This window comes from Peromyscus leucopus, chromosome 7 (assembly GCF_004664715.2).
Source record: "Peromyscus leucopus breed LL Stock chromosome 7, UCI_PerLeu_2.1, whole genome shotgun sequence".
Lineage (NCBI taxonomy): Eukaryota > Metazoa > Chordata > Mammalia > Rodentia > Cricetidae > Peromyscus > Peromyscus leucopus.
In genome coordinates this window covers 59,326,083-59,352,623 of record NC_051069.1, presented here as the reverse complement: position 1 = coordinate 59,352,623, position 26,541 = coordinate 59,326,083, and the positions used below count along the sequence as shown (strand labels likewise).

General features: G+C 38.0%; 1 protein-coding gene and 1 long non-coding RNA gene across 2 annotated transcripts in view; one reads left to right on the top strand and one right to left on the bottom strand.

Moving 5' to 3' along the window:
* Cntn5 (contactin 5) overlaps positions 1 to 26,541 on the bottom strand; it is a 1,130,804-nt gene that overhangs the window by 879,453 nt on the left and 224,810 nt on the right. The gene's annotated exons all lie outside the window — the stretch shown is intronic.
* Positions 12,901 to 25,021, top strand: LOC119088391. The gene is made up of 3 exons (XR_005092069.1): positions 12,901 to 13,025; positions 21,164 to 21,255; positions 23,644 to 25,021. It is a non-coding gene; the product is annotated as an uncharacterized LOC119088391 (long non-coding RNA).

Here is a 26,541-nt window from a genome sequence, read left to right as displayed (position 1 = left end):
GCTCAGTACAGTGGTCTTCTCTTCAGACAGTGGCTATAAGAGCATGTTCTTATGTTAGAAATGCTGACACAAGAATAAGCCCGAATCAGACCAGCAAAGTTCTAAAAATAAGCTTTTCTAAAATATCTTTAGCCCTTGTTATCTTGACTCCTTTCTCACGCATTTGTACTTCCTTCTGAACTTGTTCATTGTCTGGTGCCCCAGGGCGTTGCCATTAGTGACAGTCACACTGGTAGGTCTGTCACTATTAGTTAAGGATTCTATTCAGCTTCAAGATAAGTAGAATTTTCTCCTATAATCCTTCTTGGCATCCTCAGTTGGGAGGGTCAGAGGGCTACCGGCAGTGGATACCCAAGCCAAGAATGAACGTGTCATTGAAACATTTTATTTCACAATACCATGAACTCCTAGACCATTCATATTACTGCCATGTGTCACCCTTTTAGCACATGTAACTTCTATCTGAAAAAAAAAGTTTTATCTCCATAAATCCAATGTCACAGAACAAAACTGTCTTTCGGAGCAGCAAATCCTTCACGAGAGAGGAAGCAAGTTGCAGCGGGGTTTAGCAGACTTTCTTCTCTGCAGAGTACCCGTCTGTGAGGGGCATCTGGGCTGGGAAAGGTGTTTCCTGCCTTCCCTCCACAGGCACCACAGCTGTTAGCACTTTTGGTGTCAAGGCACAAATGTCAGGCAGGTACTGGTAATGAACTAACACCCAGGGAAAGCGGGCTAGCGGCCTGGCAGCACGCCAGGACACAGCGTCACTGGTTCCAGGCTTCTGGAAGCTGGACGTAAGTTGTCACCATCCTCTCCAATTCCTCCTCACTGAGCTGAGGGATTTGCTTCACATCATGGGATAAAAGGGTATTTCTTGACTCTCTTAAAGAGTAATTTTTAAAAGTGAAGACTAATTGGGCTGCTTTGGCTGTTAGGATTTAGCTTTCTGTAATTCATGAAGATATACTGTGGGAGGAAATGATTTGAGTTAAAATTAATTTTCTAGTCCTCTCCTGCAGAATTATCTTTCTTCAAGAACTGGAATACATTTAAAAATTTCCAAATGCAGATGTACATAAGTATTCATTTTTGTAAGTCTATGAGTTACAAGAAGAGAAACTTCAACATGGATCAGAAATAACATATTTAAGAAATTCTTCCAATCTTTAAGAAATGCAAGAACAGTTCAGAAAAATGTTAAAAGAATTTCATTATCTCTCTCTTTCCAGACCCCTGGTATGATTTTGGCCCTGGCCACAAGAGCTAAAAGGTATGTGGATGATGCCTTTCTTTGGGATGGGATAACAGAGGTTTGAATATTGGCAAACTTCCTGGCAGCATCAATAGCTTCATGATCTGCAGTGGTCATCAGCTTTTCCTCAGAAGGTGATTTGCTAATCAATTTGTCAATGTCTAGAGGAAGATGTCAGTGGCCTTGGAACAAAACTTGTATATTCTTTTTATTTTCACAATGATCTTCCACCATCAGGAACTAATACTTCTTATAAAATATGCTTTAATATTCAGTTAAAATAATAGATACTGGGGGGTTACTTTACCAATTTCATTATCCAGGTTCACACATACACACACACACACACACACACACACACAGACTCACAGACACATGGACACACACAGATATATATACACACACATACACACACACAAACACACCTTCCTCTGAGATGCCCAAGATAATACGCTTTTTACAATGTGCATTATATTAGCAAAACTTTTTGTTAACATTGCAAGAGGCCTTATAATGAAAATAAATAAGGTGGCTATTATGGTAGCATTCAGTTAGGAAATGAGAAAAGGATCATGAGAAGGGAAAAGGGGGAAGGAATGGGGGTCTGAGAATATCTATGACCTGTAAGTAACAAGAGACATGGGAGAGGAAGGGTGCAGTGTTGTGTGTGGGAGGGGATGGTGGTGGAAGAGGAATAAGGCAGGGACATCCCTAAAACAATCAATGGATGAAACGACCACAGGAAACATGTCACTTTGTGAACAACAGGAAGAGTGAGAGGAAGATGAGAGTCACATTTTAGTATATGCACTGTATGTTTTCTCTTTGAGTGTATTGTTATAATACATTTACAGTTTTCTTAAAATCACTTAATTTTAAATAAAGCTAAATTATATGATTATATAATTATGCTGTGGATATCGCTCTATATAAATAAAACACTGGCCAGTGACCAGGCAGGAAGTATAGGCAGGACAAGGAAAGAGGAGAATTGAGGGAACAGGATGAAGGAGGGGGAGACACTGCCAGCCACCACCAGGACAAGCAGCATGTAAAGATGACAGTAAGCCACAAGCGACGTGGCAAGGTATAGATTTATGGAAATGGATTAATTTAAGCTATAAGAACAGTTAGCAAGAAGCCTGCCATGGCCATACAGTTTATAAGTAATATAAGCATCTGAGTGATTATTTTATAGTGGATTGTGGGACCGTGGAGCTTGGTGGAACCTGGAGAAAGCCCTCCAGCGACAAATGGTGCCCAATGGCTCGAGTTTCCACCTTAAACCTGAGAATATTTAATAACCAATTCTAAACAGAGCCCAAACCAGTTTCCTGCTTCATGTCTCATACGGCGGCTAGACACCACAAACATGGGTTGTACTACTGGCAGATTCCTGTCCTGCATGTTTGACGGGCAGTATGGTGGTGAGGTGTCTGCCAGTAGCACATTATGCTGTGTGGCAGATTTAGTCTTTACTAGTATTAAAAAAAAAAAAAGGTTTCTGGGCTACACCCTGCTTTGATAAAAACGTAGACCCACTATTTCTGAGACTTGATGGTTCACAGAACTGGTGGAAAATGCCATGTTGGGAAGCTGAAGTGGGTGAAGTGGGCGGAGCCAGCAGCCACAGCGCCATTTCAGTCTTAGAATGCTTCAGTTTAAAGCAATAGGCTCACAATAAGACTGATTCAGATAAAATAGTTTACAATGTGTGTAAAATATACATAGGCTTGAAAGAGACAAAAAAAGATAAATTAATATAAAAAAGCCACGTAAAGAAGAATATTACACAGAGAATCTAGATTGTGTTGTCTTTGGGATTTTTAACTGCAAAAAAACATTTGATTGAAAAACATGTTGAATTAAACCAATATGTATATTTTAAAGGCACCTTGACTTCAAAATTTGGATGTAAGGATATGTTGCTTTGGAAAAGAGGTTCTGCTTTTGTTTCCACAGAAAGCCAGAGGCTATGGATTTGTTCCAGATTAAGATACATCAGGTTTAACCAGCCAAGACCCCCTGAAAGGTCTCCGATGACACCATGGCCCAGATAATCTAACATCCAGAGCGGTTGAAAGGCAACTGGTTTACACAATACAGACTCACGGAGTACCCCATAGGCCTAAATTTTTCTTTGCGTCCCCATAGATACAGCGCCCACCTCCAGCAGGAAGTAGTAAGTGATACTACGCCTAAATTCCCAAATATACCAAGCTGGCTTTAGAGGTAGAATTGGCTCACTCCCCCTCTAAACTCAGACATATTTAAAAAAAATGGTTAAGAGATTCTTGTGTCCCAAATCAGAAGAGCCCTCTGGTGTGGGACAGAGAAAAACCAATATTTTTATTTAAAACAGGTTGATTATAAAATGACATTACTTTCTAAAAAGAAAAGGGGATATAATATAGATATATAGGATATAGAGATGATAAGAAAAAGGGTAGATTAATGAACCTACTTTTAAAGAACAACAACTTGTTTAAAATGTTTTACGTTGGTATATATTTTAGTTTATGTTTAAAATGTTTCACATTGGTATAAATTTTAGTTTATTGATATAAACTTAAAGTTAATTTTGTTATCCTGTATATATATTTCTATTCTTGTTTGAGGTATTATGTTTATGTAACTCATTTAAAATTGTAATGGATAATTAAGAAATAGATTAATTAGTCATCTATGATAATCGTATTTATAGCCATGTTAGATAAGTCTTCTAGGTATACATAGATATATTTCAGATAGATAGGTAGTCTTCAAACACTTCAAAGACCTACAGAATATGGCATTTAAAATGTTTTAAAAATTTAGACATTCTGGACAGTGAGACATGTCTGCTCCTGGTAGCACTGGATTTACTTCAGAGAGGAGGATGGACATCGAAGATGCTCCATATGGAGTTTATCTTCACGTTGGCAAAGATAGCCATTTGGGCAAGAAACTGTTCTTGCCTGGATTGCTTGATCGACTGGACATGTAAGACCCATGGAAGAATGATCACTAAACTTTGCTTGACAAGATGGTCCTTCAGGTTCCTGCTTTGCAGAGAAAATTGCCAGACATTCTACAAGACACTGAAAAAAATGACAGAGAGACTCTAGCCCTGTGAGCTAAAGACAGATGCCTCAACTTTACAAGGAAACATTAGGTGACTGTCTAGGCTGTCAGCTGTCTCTTTCTACCCTGAAAGACTCCTGAAAGTTGCTTACATCCTTCTCCCATTTCTCAGGTAATATTATATCCTTCTGAGGTCTTTGATGTGGTTGAAGACTAGACAGTTATAATTTCCTCAGTTATGATAAAAGATAAGTTAGATATAAAACCTTAAACTCACAAATATAAGATAGATAGGACATCTTCTTTAATATTGTAACTGTAATTCTTGCTCGATAATTGTTTTGTTATATGTAATTTTACTATGTTAAACTTACCTTCCTTTTAAAAAAATAAGAAAAGGGGAATTGCCGTGGATATCACTCTATATAAATAAAACACTGGCCAGTGACCAGGCAGGAAGTATAGGCAGGACAAGGAGAGAGGAGAATTGAGGGAACAGGAAGAAGGATGGGGAGATACTGCCAGCCACCGCCAGGACAAGCAGCATGTAAAGATGACGGTAAGCCACAAGTGATGTGGCAAGGTATAGATTTATAGAAATGGATTAATTTAAGCTATAAGAACAGTTAGCAAGAAGCCTGCCATGGCCATACTGTTTATAAGTAATATAAGCATCTGAGTGATTATTTTATAGTGGATTGTGGGACTGTGGGGCTTGGTGGAAACTGGAGAGAAGCCCTCCAGCAACATAATTACACATTACATAATTATATATATATATATATATTATATATATATATATATATAATATAATATCTTTATTTTATTTTAATGGGGGAGTGGTGGATTTTGGAGAAGTTGGGGGAGGGGAACCATATCAGAATATATGAAAAAGATCTATTTTCAAAGACAGGAAGGAGGGGAGGAAGGAGGGAAGGAAGGAGGAAGGAAGGATATAATAGCCACACACCTGACAAGGACACAGGCATCAATGGTGGTAAAGAAAACCACTCCAGCTGCTAGGGAAGTCAGTATGGGACCTAAAATGACTAATAAACATGTACTACATGCCCCATCTGTGACATTTATTGGTAAAATTATTTTATTTATTTATTTTTTTTACAAATAATTTAGGTAATATTTCTTGTTTTTTTTCTTTTATTTTATTTTACAATACCATTCAGTTCTACATAACAGCCACAGATTCCCTTGTTCTCCCCCTTCCTGCCCCCCTCTCCTTCCCCCCAGCCCATCCCCAATTCCCACCTCTTCCAAGGCAAATCTCCCCCGAGGACTGAGATCGACCTGGTAGACTCAGTCCAGACAGGTCCAGTCCCCTCCTCCCAGACTGAGCCAAGCATCCCTGCATAAGTCCCAGGTTTCAAACAGCTAACTCATGCAAGGAGCACGGGACCTGGTCCCACTGCCTAGATGCCTCCCAAACAGATCAAGCCAATATCTCACCTATTCAGAGGGCCTGATCCAGTTGGGGGCCACTCAGCCTTTGGTTCATAGTTCACGTGTTTCCATTCATTTGGCTATTTGTCCCTGTGCTTTATCCAACCTTGGTTTCATCAATTCTCGCTCATATAAACCCTCCTCTTTCTCGCTAATTAGACTCCAGGCACTCCACCAGGGACCTAGCAGTAGATGTCTACATCCAGATTCCTTGGTCCTTGGAAGGGGTTTCTGGCACAACTATTAGGGTGTTTGGCCATCCCATCACCAGAGTAGGTCAGTCCCAGCTGACTCTCGGCCATTGCCAGCAGTCTTTTGTGGAGGTATCTTTGTAGATTTCTGTGGGCCTCTTTAGCACTTTGTTTCTTCCTTTTCTCATGTGGTCTTCATTTACCATGGTCTCCTATTCCTTGTTCTCCCTCTCTGTTCTTGATCCAGCTGGGATCTCCTGATCTCTTTCCCTTGACCCTGACCCTTCATTGCTCCCACTCATGTCCAGGTTGTTCATGTAGATCTCAGCCATTTCTCTGTCATTGGCCGATCCTCATGTCTTTCTTGGGGTCCTGTTTTCCAGGTAGCCTCACTGGTGAAGTGAGTAGCAGTCCAGTCATCCTTGTTCCACATCTAGTATCCTCCTATGAATGAGTACATACCATATTTGTATTTCTGAGTCTGGGTTACCTCACTCAGGATGATTTTTTCTAGATCCATCCATTTGCCTGCAAACATCATGATGTCATTGTTTTTCTCTGCTGAGTAGTATTCCATTGTGTATATGTGCCACAATTTATTTATCCATTCTTCAGTTGAAGGGCATCTAGGTTGTTTCCAGGGTTTGGCTATTAAAAACAATGCTGATATGAACATAGCTAAGCAAGTGCTTTGTGGTATGATTGAGCATTTCTTGGGTATATGCCCAAGAGTGGTATAGCTGGATCTTGGGGGAGATTGATTCCCAATTTTCTAAAAAGCACCATATTGATATCCAAAGTGGTTGTACAAGCTTGCATTCCCACCAGCAGTGGAGGAGAGTTCCCCTAATTCTACATCCTCTCCAGCATAAAGTGTCTTCAGTGTTTTTGATCTTAGCCATTCTGACAGGCATAAGGTGGTATCTCAGAGTTGTTTTGATTTGCATTTCCCTGATGATTAGGGGTGTTGAACAATTCCTTAAATGTCTTTCAGCCATTTGAGTTTCCTCTGTTGAGAATTCTCTGTTTAGTTCTATAGCCCATTTCTTAATTGGACTGTTGGTCGTTTTGATGTCTAATTTCTTGAGCTCCTTATATATTCTGGATATCAGTCCTCTGTCAGATGTAGGGTTGGTAAAGATCTTTTCCCATTCTGTAGGCTGTCGCTTTGCCTTATTGACCATATCCTTTGCTCTACAAAAGCTTCTCAGTTTCAAGAGGTCCCATTGATTGATTGTTTCTCTCAGTGTCTATGCTACTTGTGTTTTATTTAGGAAGTGATCTCCTATGCCAATGCGTTCAAGACTACTTCCTACTTTCTCTTCTAGCAGTTTCAGAGTAGCTGGATTTATGTTGAGGTCCTTGATCTACTTGGACTTAAGTTTTGTGCACAGTGACAGATATGGATCTATTTGCAGCCTTCTACATGTTGATATCCAGTTATGCCAGCACCATTTGTTGAAGATGCGTTCTTTTTTCCATTGTACACTTTTGGTTTCTTTGTCAAAAATTATATGTTCATAGGTGTGCGTGTTAATGTCAGGGTCTTCAATTCGATTCCATTGGTCTACATGTCGGTTTATATGCCAATACCAAGCTGTTTTTATTACTGTAGCTCTATAGTAGAGCTTGAAGTCAGGGATCATGATGCCTCCACAGGTTGTTTTTATTGTACAGGATTCTTTTGACTATCCTGGGGTTTTTTGTTTTTCCATATGAAGTTGAGTATTATTCTTTCCAGGTCTGTGAAGAATTGTGTTGGGATATTGATGGGGATTGCATTGAAACTGTAGATTGCTTTTGGTAAAATTGCCATTTTTACTATGTTGGTCCTGCCTATCCATGAGCATGGGAGATCTTTCCATTTTCTGATATCTTCTTCAATTTCTTTTTTCAGGGACTTAAAGTTCTTATCATATAGGTCCTTCACTTGCTTGGTTAGTGTTACCCCAAGGTATTTTATGTCATTTGTGGCTATTGTAAAGGGTGATATATCTCTGATTTCCTTCTCAGCTTCTTTGTCCATTGTATATAAGAGGGCTACTGATTTTTTTTGAGTTGAACTTGTATCCTGTTATGTTGCTGAAGGTGTTTATAAGCTTTATCAGTTCCTGGGTGGAATCTTTGGGGTCACGCAAGTATACTATCATGTCATCTGCAAATAGGGAAAGCTTGACTTCTTCCTTTCCAATTTGTATCCCCTTAATCTCCTTATGTTGTTTTATTGCTCTGGCTAGAACTTCAAGTACTATATTGAATAAGTATGGGGAGAGTGGACAGCCTTGCCTCGTTCCTGATTTTAGTGGAATTGCTTTGAGTTTCTCTCCATTTAATTTGATGTTGGCTCTTGGCCTGCTGTAAATTGCCTTTATTATGTTTAGGTATGTTCCCTGTATTCCTGATCACTCCAAGACTTTTATCATGAAGGGATGTTGGATTTTGTCAAATGCCTTTTCTGCATCTAGTGAGATGATCATGTGTTTTTTTTTTTCTTTGAGATTTTTATATGGTGTATTACATTGACGGACTTTCATATGTTGAATTACCCTTGCATCCCTGGGATGAAGCCTACTTGATCATGGTGAATAATTGTTCTGATGTGTTTTTGGAGTCTGTTTGCCAGTATTTTATTGAGTATTTTTGCATCAATGTTCATGAGGGATATCGGTCTGTAGTTCTCTTTCTTTGTTGTATCCTTGTTTGGTTTGGGGATCAGGGTTATTGTAGCCTCATAGAAGGAGTTTGGTAATGTTGCTTCTGTTTCTATTATGTGGAACAATTTAGAGAGTATTGGTATTAACTCTTCTTTGAAGATCTGGTAGAATTCTGGGCTGAAACCATCTGGTCCTGGGCTTTTTTTGGTTGGGAGACTTTTAATGACTGTTTCTATTTCCTTAGGGGTTATTGGACTATTTAAATAGTTTATCTGGTCTTGATTTAACTTAGGTATGTGGTACCTATCCAGAAAAATGTCCATTTCTTTTAGGTTTTCCAGTTTTGTGGAATAGATGTTTTTGAAGTATGACCTGATAATTCTTTGGATTTCCTCAATGTCTGTTGTTATGTCCCCTTTTTCATTTCTGATTTTGTTGATTTCGATTCTCTCTCTGTCTTTTGGTTAGTTTGGATAAGGGCTTGTCTATCTTGTTGATTTTCTCAAAGAACCAACTCTTGTTTCATTAATTTTTTGTATTGTTCTCTTAGTTTCTATTTTATTAATTTCACCTCTTACTTTGATAATTTCCTGGCATCTATTCTTCCTGGGAAACTTTGCTTCTTCTTGTTCTAGAGCTTTCAGGTGTGCTGTTAAGTCACTAGTGTGGGATTTCTCCAACTTCTGTATGTGGACATTTAGTGCTATGAATTTCCCATTTAGCACTGCTTTCATAGTGTCCCATAAGTTTGGGTATGTGGTGTCTTCATTTTCGTTGATCTCTAGGAAGTCTTTAATTTCTTTCTTTATTTCTTCTTTAACCCATTGGTGATTCAGTTGAGCATTATTCAGTTTCCATGCGATTGTAGGTTTTCTGTAGTTTTTGTTGTTGTTGAAATCTAACTTTAAACCATGGAGGTCTGATAGAACACAGGAGGTTATTCCAATTGTTTTGTATCTGTTGAGATTTGCTTTGTGGCCAAGTATGTGGTTGATTTTAGAGAAAGTTCCATGGGGTGCTGAGAAGAAGGTATATTCTTTTTTGTTAGGATGGAATGTTCTGTAGATATCTATTAGGTCCATTTGGGTCATGACATCAGTTAAGACCTTTATTTCTCTGTTAAGTTTCAATTTGGGAGATCTGTCCAGTGGTGAAAGTGGGTGTTGAGATCTCCCACTATTAATGTGTGGGGTTTTATATGTGGTTTAAGCTTTAGTAATGTTTCTTTTACCTATGTGGGTGCCCTTGTGTTTGGGGCATAAATGTTCAGAATTGAAACTTCATCTTGGTGGATCTTTCCTGTGATGAGTATGTAATGCCCTTCTTGATCTCTTTGGATTGATTTTAGTTTGAAGTCTATTTTGTTGGATATCAGGATGGCTACGCCCGCTTGTTTCTTAAGACCATTTGATTGGAAAGTCTTTTCCCAGCCTTTTATTCTTAGGTAGTGTCTGTCTTTGAATTTTAGATGTGTTTCTTGTATGCAGCAGAAATATGGGTCCTGCTTTTGTATCCATTCTGTAAGTCTATGTCTTTTTATAGGTGAATTAAGTCCATTGATATTAAGGGATATTAATGACCAGTGATTGTTCATCCCCCTTATTTTTGGTGGTAGTGTGTGTGTACTTCTCTTCTTTGGGGTTTAATGCTGTGGCTTTATTTACTGCGGTGTTTTCGAGTGTGTATCTGACTTCCTTCGGTTGGAATTTTCCTTCTAGTGCTTCCTGTAGGGCTGGGTTTGTGGATAAGTATTGTTTAAATCTGGCTTTGTCTGCTAAGAAATCAGAGACATCTTCACACTGATATGTACAGTGACATTATTTAATATAGGTAAGTTAGAGAACCAGCTAGTTGTTATTGATAGAGGAATAGACAAAGAAAATGAGGTTAACACACAGAATGAGATTTTGAGTAGCTACAAGGGAAAGGTAAATTAGGTCATTTTTCAATAAAAGCAACAGAGTAGAGATTATCATATTAATATAAGTACTACTAGGAAAGACCAATATCACATATTTTCTCTCATTTGTGGGTCTGAGATTTTACACATATACATGAAGTCATGTTTGTGGATATGGCACAAAGTAGAAGAAAATCTTCAGCACTGATTAGGCACAGGAAGAGGGATGTCAGGGCAAGAGCAATGTGCTGGTTAAATGTCTTTATGAAACCCATTGGTGTATACAATGGCTACATACCAGTTTAAAAATGGAGAAAAAGAAATCACCAAAAATAAATATCTAAAATAAACAAGTAAAATGTTGCATGGGGCAGGGTTGTGAGAACTTCTTTCTTCTAGAAATATCTATCTGTATAGTCATGACCCATTTTTAGAGGAGCTTTTGAAGACTGAATATATTTCAGTAGTTTGAGCTGTTGGGCTACTAGGAAGCATTGAATTTACTAATTAAGGTAGTATCTGTTCAATGTAACTCGTCCCGTTAGTTAGTTATGCCCTGAGAGGACAGGTATACATTTGAAACTAGGATTATTCACTTTCTCCTGTGTCTTCTCAATTGCCTTTTACCTTGAAGTTTGCTGATGTGATACACGACCAAAGACCTTACATCTCACTTGTGTAGACGCCCTGCAGGAGTCATCAGCGTTCAGATCCACTTGCTGCATCAGGCTTCCAGATCTATTTGCTTTATGGCTGTTGTCTTTCATTTGCAGCTGGCATGTGTTCCTCTTAGAATATCTTTTTAAGATCACTTCCTTATTTGGTCCACATACTCAGGGTACAAATAAAACTGGAGTTATAAAATAATGGCAAAATTTTCCAAATATTTAAATATTGAAATAAAACTATAATTGAAAATTATAAGAATATTTTTTAAAAGTCCTTGATTTTTATAGACAGTTTTTCTTTTCTTTCATTTTGTTTAATTATTTGTCTTCATGGTGGTCTATGACATGGGTAGAAGTGCTATGGAGGTCAGGAGATGGTACCAGATCCCCCAGAGCTGGAGTTGCAGGACACTGTCAGCTCCTGGACATTGTTGCTGGGAACAGAATTCAAGTCCTCCAGAAGAGCAGCAAATACTCCTAAACACCGACTTAACCTCTCAAGCACTAGACATAGTTTTAAAAAAGTCTTTATGATCATAATACACATTATTACTGAATGTTATCCATGTGCAAATCAACCCTTTTGTGAAAGAGAGAATTTGAGAAACTTACTTCTGCTTTTTCATATGCGGCCTGTGTTCTGTGGGAAGCTTAAGTGAAGTAAAATGATTTTTGTAGAGCTCTAAATAAGTCACTGTGTGCTCTGTTCAGAGGTGAGAATCTTGTTGCAGTTTCAATGCTAACACCTTCTTAGCACATTTGAGCATGTTGTCGAAGTTTTAAGTCTAGAATAAATTAGTGGGTTGGTATGTTGATCTTAAAACTTACAGAATTGAGTGAAAAGTTAATAAAAAATATCTTGATAACAAGGAACATGAAGAAATATATGGAATTATCAAGAATGCAACTGAAAATGGTGATAACGATGTCCAAATTTCCTGATAATCTGTTTTTTCTACTGACTCCGACCTTGGCTTCACCTACGATGGCTGAAGTTTATTTGGTTCATATTTGATATCTAACCTATTAACATATTTTCTTAAAAGCATACCAATGGTAGAAAACAAAAATCCTGGAGACTTTTGATCAAGTGGTTTCCCAGCAGCCAGTGGGTCTGAATTCTGAGTGCTGTCACCTCAGGCTCCTCTCTGCTCGATTCTGATTCCTTATGAGTCCATTCTACAAAGACCATCTTTTGTGCAACCTACTAGAAAAGTGACCATCTTCATTCCAGTCTTCTTCCCCCTTTTAAAACAGAAGGCGTCATAGCTTCTGTTTTAAAGCATAGCTCCATGCTTCCAACTCTCCTTCTGTTGCTTTGGGAACCTGGACAAAATGATTGCTCTGAATTCCACTTCCACTATTTAGTACAGAGTCTGTGAGTGTAACAGTCTGTATCATTCATTGAAAACTAATTTAATATTGTTGAATATTCCAAGGACAGTAAATATGCTACTTGTGTCTTACAGTAAGCCAAAGCAGAACAGACACAAGAAAGGGCATGGCATTTATGTCTGGTACACAATGTGCTAAGGTGGGCAGAGTAGCTTCCATGTTCTTAACTACAGCTACATGACAGTGACTTAGTTTTTTCTTGTTTGTTTCTGTTGTTGTTTGTTTTGAGGAAGGGTCTCTCTGTTATATAGGTCTAGTTGTCATAGAACCTGGTTATTCTAGAACCTGTTCTAGAACATGCTGGCCTCACACTCAGAGATCCACCTACCTCTGTTTCTAGAGTTCTGGGATTAAAGCCCTGTACTACCAAGCAAGGCAGATAGTGATGTCTGAATGAGAAGGGAAAACACTATCAGAAAGACATCTATATCACATGGAGGCAAGGTATTATTTTCTGTGGCTCATACATGAAGTGAAACACTACTGTGTCTGTGAGAAGTTCACAAAGAACACAGTACTGTGATCTCTGACACTAATGGGACTTAACCTTAAACAATGATATAAGGCTGGTGAGAAGGCTCAGCAGACACACATGGTGAGAGAACCAAATCCTACAAGTCGTCCTCTGACCTCTGTACACCTATGGTGGTTCATAACCTCACAACAAATAAAAAATCCATAAGTAAATGAGTAAATAAATAAATGAACTTTTTGAAAAAGAGGCTACATAAGTTCTCTCTCTCTCTCTCTTCCTCCTCTCTCTCTCACACACACACAGACACATAATGCAAACAAGCAGTTGCATGAGTTTTCAAAGTAAGACATGATGTCTTTAATCTTAGTGCTTCACAGTGACTTTTTTCCTTTTAAAATGTCACTCCATTGCAATTTTTTTTTTTTTTTGAGAAAGTACGTATGCTACCGGTATGTAACATCTACTTGGAATTGTGAGTTTTATTTTTAGGATTGATGTAGACATGTCTTTGAATTTCACTGGGATTTATTTACTAGATTTCCTATAACATATTTCACTTGTGAAGCACAGTCAATCACAAAGCGTAAATTGGTGGACACTTGACATTTTGCTCCTGGCTAAAATATAATATTATTCAACAGTCATGTGTTGTGCTATCGGTAGATATACTTTAAGCATTTTGAAGGCCTACAGAGAATTTAGCAAGTTTCATTTATGCATTGTTAATAAGCCTAGGAATATGTTCAGTCACATATAAAATAAAAAACAAGATTTCTCAATCATTCTTTGCAGGTTTAAAGACTATTAGAGAGTGGTAGATATTGGTGTTTTATATATATGGACTATAAATTGCGATTATTTCATGAATGTATAGATACAACTTCACATTATGTTCAAAATAGTTCACGCCTAAGAAATTTGATTGTTAATTATATGTCTAATGCATTTACAACTGTATTTACTAAAAATATCTAGAGAAAGATGCTGTTGCTTGTTAATAATTAACAGAAGAATCATAAGCCCGAATAATAATTACCTAAGCCAATTTGGCAATGTGTGCTATAATAATTATAATTTCAATTGCTCAGATATCATACCCCAAGATAATGTTATACATTATAAGTAAATGAGCTACTGATGAGAGCTGCCCCATCATAGACGGAATCCACTGTGACCCTGGCTCAGGTTTCAGATAGTAGATACAAGCCAGCCCTTCCCAAACCGAGGCCCTGTTTTTCTCTCCTTGTTGCCAGGCCTGTGTGCAGAAGCAGATCATCTAGTGGCTGAGATTTAGTCCAGGGTCTGTGCAGACTCTGAAGGGAACCTTTCACTGAGGTTCATCTGTATCCCTCAGTTTTCTTGAGAAAGGGCTTTGCTGTGTATCCTGGTTCCTCTCGCCACTTCCTTCCCAGTGTGGGGTCATGGGCCTGGACCTCTTGTTCCGTGAAGATTATGTTAAAAACGACAATGAAAGCACAAAGAAAACATCTCATTTTCTCATATCACAATACTATTATCTGAAACTTTGGAGACAGTTTATAAATCTCTATATTTACTAAATACTTCAAAATAGATCCAACACTAAGTTATATTTATTCCTCTTGGAAAAACCCAAATGTTTGATTCACATTTAAAAAACAAGTGCCCAAGGGAAACCTTGGACCCCAAAATCAAGCCATAATATGTCTATTTTAGGAGTTTTTTAGTACACCAGGAAAAAAAAAGAACTGTAATTGTGGGAATTCTTTTAAAAGTGAAGACATATAAAAACCAACATTTATTCAGAAAATCTGATAATTCTGTGTTTCCTAAACCTGTCAGTCAGGAGGAGCTCAGGTGAGAACCACACCATGATCTGTCTGAAAAGCCTACAGCAGTTAGTCTGGGAACGGAGGCTCCATGTCCCCTCAGTGTCTAGATGATGCTTTGCCGTTTCTCTCTATTAACCATTTTATGTTAACAGTACATCGCTGGAATGAGGATGTGATAATAACATTAGAGGAAAACTAAACACAATTAGAGAATGGAAGCTTCCTTCACATGGATATAAAATTACAATGTTTAGCAGGCTTACTGTTCAGATACAGAAACATCATGACTCAATGAGAACAATGCTAATTGTATTTGCTGCTTAAGACTAATCAACTTGTTATATAATTAGAACACGAGAGGAAATCGGCTCTATCTTCATCTTAATATATGCAGAAAAGTGACTGGCTTAGCTCCACAGAGAATGACCATATAAATGATATATTTATACAAATCAGAAGTCTAAGGAAATATCCATTTGAATTCATAAATCTCATAAAATTCTTAAAGCATTTAGAGGAAAATTGTCTCATGTAATACCTCATATTTTACTATTCTATTTATATCAATTCAAAACCAGACAGAATCACCTGCGCTATATTGGACAGCCATTGACTATCTTGTTAAACCAGCCTGTAAAGTTTTGAAAATATTACATATTTTGATTGATATGGTTGTTACAAAAGTATATGTATTTTCTTCTTTTGAGACAGGGTTTCTCTGTGAAGTTTTGGTGCCTGTCCTGGATCTTGCTCTGTAGACCAGGTTGGCCTCGAACTCACAGAGATCCACCTGGCTCTGCCTCACAAGTGCAGGGATTAAAGGCGTGCACCACCACCACCCGGTGGTATATATATTTTCACAATTCATCAAAATGTACAGTTATTATGAATAAATGTAAATGTATATAATGTACCTTAATATAAATAACTAGACAAAGAAAATTTCAGCTATTTTTAAGAACATTTTCCAGTGTAACAATTGACAAAATTATAATTAATCCTATTACTAGGCATTTGGATATCTAATTTTCTTACTGGATATCTAATTTTCATCAAATTTTAAAAGATTTTGATTAGTATTGTGGACATTTGGACCTACACTCATGTCTTCATCTTCTCCCTCCTCAATACCCAAGTCACCCAGCTGAGGCTCCAGAGATCGCAACTTGGGGGTAGCTCTGAAGGGGGCACTCACACATGGCCTCCTCTTGCCCTCCACTGGCTGTCTCTATCCTGGGCTCAGGACAAGGAGAGGGGAAAGAAAGCAGGCTCAGTTTGAGGACAGGTTTGACTCTGCTAATTAGAACCTGGACCAGGGAAATAACAGAGTCTAACCACGATGTGGCAGCTCTCATCGGGAGCTCATTTGTTTATCATTCATAACATTTTCTTGGGGGTTGATATCTGAACAATTGAGAAATTATAATTATTATGGCACACATTGCCAAATTGGTTTAGGTAATTACTATGTTGCCTTATGATTCTTCTGTTAATTATTAATCAGCAGCAGTGTCTTTCTCTAGATATATTTAGTAAATACACATATGTATGCAGTCATACATCTGAAGTATAATTAGCGTTAATCAACTTGCTCTGATTTGAACTACTTTGAACATAATTTGAAGGTTGTATCTATATATCCATGAGATAATCACCTCAATTAATACTCTATGAAAATTTCTCCTTATTTCTTTTTAATTTTTTCTTGTATACCATCACTAGGTAACAGAGAACCTATTATAGATTACTTTGCATTGATTGGCTTTTTACATAATTGAGTCCAGCATTATGTTCTTTTTTCCTGAAACCCAGCACAAAGATTTTGAGAAAAATATGTGAATTTCCAGTTAATTTCTCATTATTTACAAACAGTATTACATAAAACAATTGTTTACTAATATATAAACTAACTGCCTACATTTGGAAAATTTGGATCCTTCGTACATACATGTATATGATTTGTTTTACAACTTCTTAAGCATAACTCTCATGTATTAAACTGGAAATATTTAAAGAATTTTGTGAATAATTTGGACTTTCATTACTAACAGTCACTTAACCAACACCCTAAAAAGTTGAGTTAAAAAAAAAAAAACAATTATCTCTATTCCTTAGGATATTTTCTAGGACTTGATATCAGTAGACAGATATGAAGCAGGAAGCAACTATATTGATACAAGGAAGCTGGCATATCAACTGTGATTGACAGGTATGCCAGGGTCCTTAACAAAGGATGGCTACACCTGTCTAGTGTGTCCCAGATAGTTATGCATTAGACGCTTGGCCATTTTCAGGATTACAAAAGCACGTGAGAGAACTACAGAGATTCCTAAGGCAGCATGGGCAGGATCCTGAGAGCACTCCGGGAATAGGAATCTACAGTGTGGAGAACCACCCCTGGTTGTCCAGTGCTTTAGAACCCAGAAAAGATATGTAGTGTGGAGTAAGAACCATGATGTCAGACTATGAACAATACTTTAAGGGTAAGCCAAAAACGTATGCGGGAGTCCACCTGACAAACCTCTTGAGGCTTCTGAAATTGATGATTCATGAAGCAGGACAAGACCCAGCATTTTAGTTATGACATGGAATCTGGAATCTCAATGCTTTGTATTTATGATTTAAAATATTCAGCATGCTCCCCACCACTATGCATTTAAAGAAATAAGAGGATGTGGCAAAAAGTGATACAATAGTTCATAGGAAGATGCATTAATGAATGCACCTTACTCTAAATGACTTTCATTTCTTTCTCACAAACAGATTAAGGAAAAAAAATCTAGATAGATGATGGATGATGGAGTTTTCTAACAATTAGTTATTATGCCTTCAAAATCAAATCTGTACTTTAGAATGGGAAAGTTTAATAGGTGGTTGAATTAACAAATCATTGGTGTGTTTAAAATCAAACTCAACGTTGCCAAAGATATTTGTGAAAGTGAGGACAATTCAATACCAAACATGCAAAGTGAGGCTAAAAAGGAAGATTACAAATGGGAGGAATGTAGAGTGATGAGCTCATGCACACTGGCCAAATCCTCTCAGGAGAAACATGGACCACAGAAGGGCATACTCAGAGCACAATCAATACTCAAAGAGATGATGAATGGATGTTTTCCCTATCCTGTTACTTCTATTCACTCAGCAGAAGATAATTGTATTCTTGACTTCCTTTACTTATGCTACTTTTTTGTTTTCTACTTCTACAAGATCATGGTTGATTATTATTAATTGTAGTATATCTAGGCTCAGATTTCAATTACAAAAGAAATAAAAAATAAAAATAAATGAGGTTCATTCAAAGTCTTACAAAAGTTTGAAACTTGAAATTTTACTTTATCAAATTAAAACTGAACACAATATGGTTTGTAAGAAGTTCTCAAAACATTCCTACTAAAGAGAGTTTATTTGTATTTTTGAACCTTTTTTCCCTTTTTGAGATTATAATATAACTATATTCTTACCTGTGAAAAACACTGGTCTTCTATGTACAATGAAAAAATAAAAGGTCAGGTTGTTTCTCTGTTTCTTCTACTGTACTGAAAGCTACTCAACACCCCTGCAGCTGTAGGTTACTGTAAGCCATTCTGACATTGTAGAATAATACAGGGAATATGGAATTCAAATGGACTAAGAGGGTTGGACTGATGGTTCTAAACGGAAACAGAAGACAATGCCCGAGGAGAGAGAGCAGACTTACTGTCCTCCGTTACCCTGACAGTGAATTAGCTTTTCATTTGAATGTTACAGTCTTCCCCAAGACTTTGATGCATTTTAAGTTGATGCAGGCGTGCATGTTATTAAAGCTAGGAATCATAAATTATTCCTTAAATCATTGAGTCTTGGGAAAACAGAAAGCCAGTGAATGACATTCCACTTGAATATTGATTTGGTTTCTGTGAAGCCTACACTGGTTCTGGCTTGTTTGGCTCCAGCAGGTCTAAATGCTTTCTAATTTGTTTGAAAATTGCGTGAAAATATCCCCATGGTCCTCTTGTAAAATATGACAGCCTGACATTTTCTTTAATTACAAGACCCAATCTGTTTAATAGCATAAAATTGGCCTCCAATTTGACAGGCCTCCCCTTTAAAATCAATGGTTAGACTCTAGGGCACCAGCTTGGTCATCAAGATCAATATCAGAAAAAATATAGCCTGTCAAGACCTCTCAGCCTTTTATTGATTCAAATGGGGAGCTGCTCGCAGACAGAATAACAGTTAGTACTCAGATCCAACAAGCACAAGCTTCTTGCATGAGTTTCAGTTTGGAAGGATAAATCCATGCTAGATGATACAAGCTTAATGAAATTATCCAAGACATGATAGTAGCAAAAGCTGTGAGTACCAGGCAAAATATGAAGATACTTTAGCACACTTTCAAATATTTATCTGATGTTTGAAAATTTCATGAATTATATATAATATATCTTGATCATATCTGCTCCCTAGCTCTTACCCCTAACTCCATGGGACCCCTAACACATGCCCCCCACCAACATCTTTCTTTAATGTCCTATGTTTTAAAAAAGAATTGTCAATGTGCAAACAATACATCAAAAATGTTAACTTTGTGCCATTAAAGAGAAAGAACAAACCCAACCACTGAAATTCCTCTGGAAAATTTTCTCACTGCTATTCCACAGGGGGGTTCACTACGAAAAGAAGGATGAAGTTATGAGGAAACTGTTTTTTTTTTTTTTTTTCCTAGTACAGTGATGAAGGAGCACACTGCTGCCCTGGCAATTAAAATGGGACAGGCCTTGGTTTTCCTGCTGAGCTCTTTGAAGAGTTAAGCTGGTATCTCATGGCATTTATCTAACTCTAAAGAGAGAAGCACCCATCTGTCAGTCAATAACGCTTCATGCTCCACTTCATCAGGGCATGAGGCAAGAATCATGGTTGCCTCGCCTTTACTTCTAGCATGAATACTAATAAGGAGGGATGCAGGTAAATCAAAGAGAATGGAAAAATGAAGCTGGACCCACAAAGTTCTTCTATCTATAAAATAATTACAAATCAAAAAGAAGAACTTCATTCTTTTTTTTTTTTTTTTTTTGGTTTGTTTTTTGAGACAGGGTTTCTCTGTGTAGCTTTGCGCCTTTCCTGGGACTCACTTGGTAGCCCAGGCTGGCCTCGAACTCACAGAGATCCTCCTGCCTCTGCTGGGATTAAAGGCATGTGCCACCACCGCCCGGCAAGAACTTCATTCTTTATCAGACATTGGGTACTTACCACCACTGAAAAAAGCATGTACAGTGATCAGTGGTGAGATGTTTATTTTGCTACAATTAATTTTATGTGCAGAAAAAGTGAAAATTATATTTTGAAGAAAATATATCTCAACAATCCATGTTCTGTGATAACTTGAAAACAATTTGCAATACTCATGAGTTTGTTACTGCAGTTAACAATCCACCAAGTACCTAGTTATCAGCTGTGATATTAGACACTGTTAATATTCCCTTTAATTCATTTACATACACATGTGTTCTATAATTGCTCTGTATTATGTGCATTACTTGATCTGTGGCTGTATTTGTTTGTATAACAAGCCAGAATGTAAAATTTTATAAAGAAAAGAAATGAATCTGGGATTTGACAAGTTAATTCTCCAACCCAATTTGCATAGAAACTTAATGTCTTACATTCAGCCACTCAAATGCCATTTTCCTACTGAGATTCTGAGCTGTATACATTTTTTCTGTCTTAGAGACCAAAGGGAAGGCTTTTCTCTTACTACAGTCCCATGAGCTTCTAAATCAAACTTTGAATAAAATTTCAACATTTCCAGGAGGTGTATAAACTTTTGGCTTTTTAAACACATTATTGTTTTTACAGGTAACTGTCAAAGATTATAAGCCATTGAGAACAGGCAGAATTGGCAAGCTTTCTCTTTCCCACTAAGGAAGGTTAAGTGTCTAAAAATACTCACATTGCTGTGGAGTCTTTAAGTTGCCAATTTACAAGGAAGAAGTAGTTTTTCTCCTCCGTTATCTTGCAGACAGGCTGAATTTGGGGCCATTTTTAATACAGTATATCAATGAAATAGACTTGGAATTCCTTTCCTATTTTCATAAATTTGAGGCGCCAATAACTCAGAAACTTTACTAAGTCTCAAATTCTTTCTCTTCATTCAATTAAAATTTTATAGACCACCAACTTTCCTTGCTAGTTTGACTGTGACATATGTTGCTGAGCAGTCTCCAGTTTGGAGAAAAATTAGGAATAGAGAATATTTCCCCCAATCTTTTCAATGTTACAGACTGATTTATTTGTATATTTATTTCTACACACAGTTCAGCAAAAGAGACGCAGCCTGGCAGAGGCACTGGATTGCTTCCTGTGATTTGTTTTGCTTCCAAGGGAGGGGACCACTTTGCTGCTGAAGGTATGTGCTTCACTGTGTTACAGTTATGATAGATCACCTGAATTACATCTGAATTCATTAACATGTATACCTAGGAGGTTACTGGGTGGAAATGGAAAAATTAAGTGACTCAAGAATTTTAGCTCAGATCTTTGGGTTGATGGAACTAAGACAACCAGTGTTGAGGAATCTGTTTTTCTCTTGCTCTTTTGCACTAGGCCAACTTTTCTACTTGGTTAAGTAAAATATGATCACAGCAGTAGTCAAAGTGACCTTCAGTTCTTTGTATGTCTGGGTAAAGGCTTTCTATACCATGCAACAGACAGTGTCACACTATAGTCCCCAAAGACAAAACTGAATCACACTCAGAGGCTTATAATAAGAAAGGATCAAAATCCTTAAAATCTAAACTGCATGAAACTGAATTTGTGAATGTAAAAAATCCCACAAATTATGAAAAAGTTATTTTAAAGTTATTTAGAAGCCATATATTTGGATTTTTCAAAGTAGTTACAATTGGTAAGGACAAAACCAGAAACCAACACTTTCTAGACTATTTTACATAATAGAATAGTAGTAATATGTATTTTTGTAAGCATATATAGTCTGGTGTGACAATTTTGTAGGTATAATACTTAACTAACAAAGTAACCCATTCATGTTAGGTCAAAACTAAAAGCATATAAATGTATGTTGCTATGGCTAGTAACTGATTGTGCTCACACCTAATAAATGTGGTTATGTGAAATGCAAAGCAGACAAGCTGTGTTTGAGGTTATCAATCCACATTCCATCCAGGTCTCTGTACATATGTATTGTCCAAAGAGCTCAGATATCCCAATATGTCTTTTTTCATCCATGGAGACACACAAATATGATATCTCTCCATATTTTGAGGAAGTTCTTTTCTTATAAGTGCACAGATGATCAAGGTTTGAACAATTCATATCCAGGGGGTCAAATATGCAAATAAAGCTAAGAACAGAAATGGCTTTCTGAAATCTGCCTGCAGATCACACCTCTATTGAAATCAGACTAATGTATAGAAGACAAACCTTTTTGAAAGGAAAACGCTGAAATCTATGCCAGGAAATGGCTCAGCAGGTGAAGGTGCTTGCCATGTAAGCCATGAAACCTGATTGCCATCCTGGAGCCCAAGTTGAAGCAAAAGGAGAGAAGTGACTCACAAAGTTGTCTCTGACCTTACATGTGCCAATGACATCCCTGAACACACAGATCACACATGTGCCCCCACGCACACTAGAAAGAGCATCATATTTATATAGACACACTAATTTATTAATAATAAAAATTTTAAGTACCTAACTAAATCTACAATAGTGGAACTGCATCCAAGATGGAAAAACAAACAAACAGCAACAACAATAAAAGAGAAACAAAAGTAAATAAACAAATAAATAAAGGAATCTATCTTATAAAAATTTACCTCAAGGATAAGTACAGGCAGTTTAGACCTTAGAAGTCAGCCAACTCTCTTGGTCATTAACTAGTGTTTTATGGAATCTTATATTATGATACATAATGGTTTTATTTAATTTCTTTTAGAGCATGGGTCCTCTCACAGAAAAAAAAAAAAAATAAACTTAATTTCATTTTCTCCACTGGTATAGAAGCAGGTAATATGTACCAATGTGAGTGTCCCTGATAAGTTGGACGTCTGAGCAGGATTTTTTTTTTTTTTTTTTTTTTGGTTTGTTTTTCGAGACAGGGTTTCTCTGTGCATCTTTGAGCCTTTCCTGGATCTCGCTCTGTAGACCAGGCTGGCCTCGAACTCACAAAGATCCGCCTGCCTCTGCCTCCCGAGTGCTGGGATTAAAGATGTGCGCCACCACTGCCCGGCATGAGCAGGATTTTTATCCTGATGAGTAAATGGAAATACAATCAGTATGCACCTGTGTACAGGCACAAGTCTGAATGAAAGAGCCGGTAACAATATCCATCACGTCTGTCTCTTCCCTGCACACACTATTTTGGGTCAGTCAGCAACTGAGTAGGCATCATCAGGCAAATGTGACTTCAATTAAAGATCTTGTAACCTCCCAAGCTAAGACACCTGTAGAGCCCTGGTCTCCTCCCATATAGAGTAAAGCTGCTGCCCGCTTGCCAACCTTGACCAGATGTCCTCCCTATGCTAATTCCCTGCCAGTATCCACCCTCCTGAATGCTTAAGGGAAGTTCCTTGTTTGTGAATCCTGCATATTGGGCGTTAACAGCTTAGATGCAAGATTGTAGAACGTTCTGTAGTGAACTTCTGCACTCTGAGGTTCTCCCATTGTGCTGTAAGCCTGTATTTAAGGTTTCCTCCCTCTTTCAATAAACAGCATTCCGCATTCTGCTGTGGCGAATGAATGACTCACTGTCTCTTATCTCTTATTTTTCGATCCACAGCCCCTCGCTTGGACATGGTGAACGGGTGGTGGTAGCGCGGGCGTTATTGCTACAGACAGCACCAGTGAAGACCAAGGAGTTATTTTGAAACTGTCATTTTCATCAGGACTTCCTGTCTGTCAGATCACTTCCCTAGAGTTCCATTGCCAATATCCTTACACTGCCTTCTCCTTGTGGAGATTGGAATTTGGGAGAGCTCAACATCAAGCATCTGACATTCGGGGTTTTTATTTTTAAGACTGTAATTATGAAGAAATTTAGATTTTGGGGATTATAGACATTTGGGGATTTTAATCTCTCAGAGTTTGAGCAACTGGAGCAACATCATCTGAGGTTGAATCTTTTGGGAACAGGACCATGCTTGCCACAAAGGAGAGAGCCATCTTTTTGAAGCAGCTTAGTGATGCTCTCTCAGCAAGACAGTCCTCATTAGATGGCAGGAAATCTGATTAAAGTCTCAGCACCAAACTGTAACTATTAAAGAGAGGGTGGGTCAACAAGACACATGTGGGTAGAGGGGTAGCAGCTAAACCTGGCAGCCTGAGTCAAATCACAGACCAAGGTGATGGGGGATATTCGATCACACTGTAAACCTCAAGTCTGCATTTGCATTAATTAAATAAAATTTACCTTGGGTCAAGAGGCTGCATTGGAAACTAGTTGACAGAAAGTAATCATAGAGCTTCAGAGGGCATCCAGGAGAGATAGAGAGGCACAGGAAGTGGTAGGGTTGGATGTGGAGTGACACAGCTTTCTGTGGTTTGGCAGAGCGGAAGCACGGGTCTTCCGATGCCAGCAAGAGAGGTTCAGGTAGTTGCTGCTCAGCCTCTCTGAGCTCGCAGGTTTTCACCCCAGCCTTTGAATCTCACGACTCTCATAATTCCAACGATAGAGATTTAGTGAAAGCCACCTTCAGCAGCAGGGGCAGGGCTGCTGCTTGTGGGAACAGAATTCTCACCAGGCTGCTGGCGGAATGGCCAGGCCACCGCTAGATCAGCAGACTTGTACAGTGGACTCACAGTTGCTGAGACAGCAGTGGAATAAGGCACAGCCACTGTGCCGAAGTGAAACACCACCAGTGATGGAATGGGGGACCTGACTCTAGCAAGTTATCCTCTGAGCTCTGTGAACACCATAGTGAGTGCATGCACTCTGGTGAACACGTGTACACACACACACACACACACACACACACACACACACACACACACACAAATACACAAACATATGAAATGCATGTAAAAGGTTTAGGAAAACCTCCTACTATGGACTGAAACCTGCATCAAAGCATATTATCAAACTATTTTCCGTACTCAAAGCCTGAGTTTAAAATTTTATTGAATCCACTGTAGTCAGGTTTAGAAAAATAACTAGAAAATATTAATTATCCTCAACATAAAGATTTCTTTCCATGAAGCTTAAAATTCTTTTTAATTTATTTGAAGAAAGGTATCTGTATTCTTCAATAATATATATATATATATTAAAATTATATATCTATAATTTTAATCAGATTCATTTTCTTGCATAGTAGAGGACGTTACAGAGAGAGACAGGTGTGGGAAGATGCACTAGGCACCCTTTCTCCTGGGGGGCTCTGAATACCCAGACAGAGACAGAGAGTGATGGGATTGTGTGTGAAGAAGTTAGGGCACTAACAACCTATTAAGCAAATTTCCTGTGCTGGGTTGAACCCCTCTCTTTTTTAATGATCAGAACAACCAATTAGCTTCAAGTTATCCGATGTACCATAACATTCAACATATCAGAAGGATGGAAAAATGAGATTTTTTGTGTAGACAGGCATTCACATCCCAAAAAATCCTCAGGGCCTACTTGAAGGCTTTGCTTAGCTAAGACAATAAACTGAGACAGCACATGTGTGCACAGCGGTGTGTTTATTAGAAACTATATTGTTATTAAAAGTGGCTGCATAGACCACATGAAGGAAGGTGGTGATGTGGTAGTGCCCTCAACACAAGCCTGGTTGTGTGGCTCCTATTTTCACGTGTGGCTCCTATTTTCACACCCTCAGCATCACTTCGGCAAATCCAGATGCCATCAGCAGCAGAGTGGCTCACTACCAAAGTGAATCAGGAGCACTGAGGAGCACTTCCCAGGCTCTGTGAGCACCCACTTCCAACCCTGGAATTTTTAAACTGAAGACAGAGAGGAACACACTAGTGATTAATGCTATACTTCTCTAAAGTTTGAGGATGGTTTGGGTTAACTAACTTATCTACTTCTTCCTTCTGCTTTAATGCATGTGTCATGTCCTATCTTTGGTAGGTCACAAGCTGGATATAATTATGTTGTTCCTTAATCATTTGCTCTGATTTGCATTAAATTGCTTTGAAGATAAATGTATCTCAAATTTGTAATACTAATTAATAATTGTACAGTGATCTTCTGCTTCAAGTCATGTGCTTCATTTCTAAGTTTAGCATATTATACTGTAACATCCTGTGTTCAAAGTGCTTTCTAAGACAGATTTAAAGAGGCTAGTGCTTAGGAACTAATAAAAACACCGGCCTATTTCAACAAAGACATCTTTGGTAAATGCATTCTTAGCATTTAAGAATTCCATTTAAGAATTAAGTCCCTGCTGAAATCAGGAATAATCTGGAAGACATATTCAAGGGGCTCTTCCATGCCAAACATAGGCCCAAGCATGGGAAACATCGCAGACAGGTTTTGCCTTTTACCCCCTCTCCTCTCCCTTGCTAAAAAACATAACATTCCTGGACCTAGACTGCCAAGGTCCATTCCCTTATTTGACCACTTCTTCCTCCTGAGGCTGACTACCAAGGTCTAGCTATCAAAGTATCAAACAATCAAAAGCCCCTTTTTGGTAACCTTCATTAACATGACCAATCAAAATTCAACAATCACCCAACA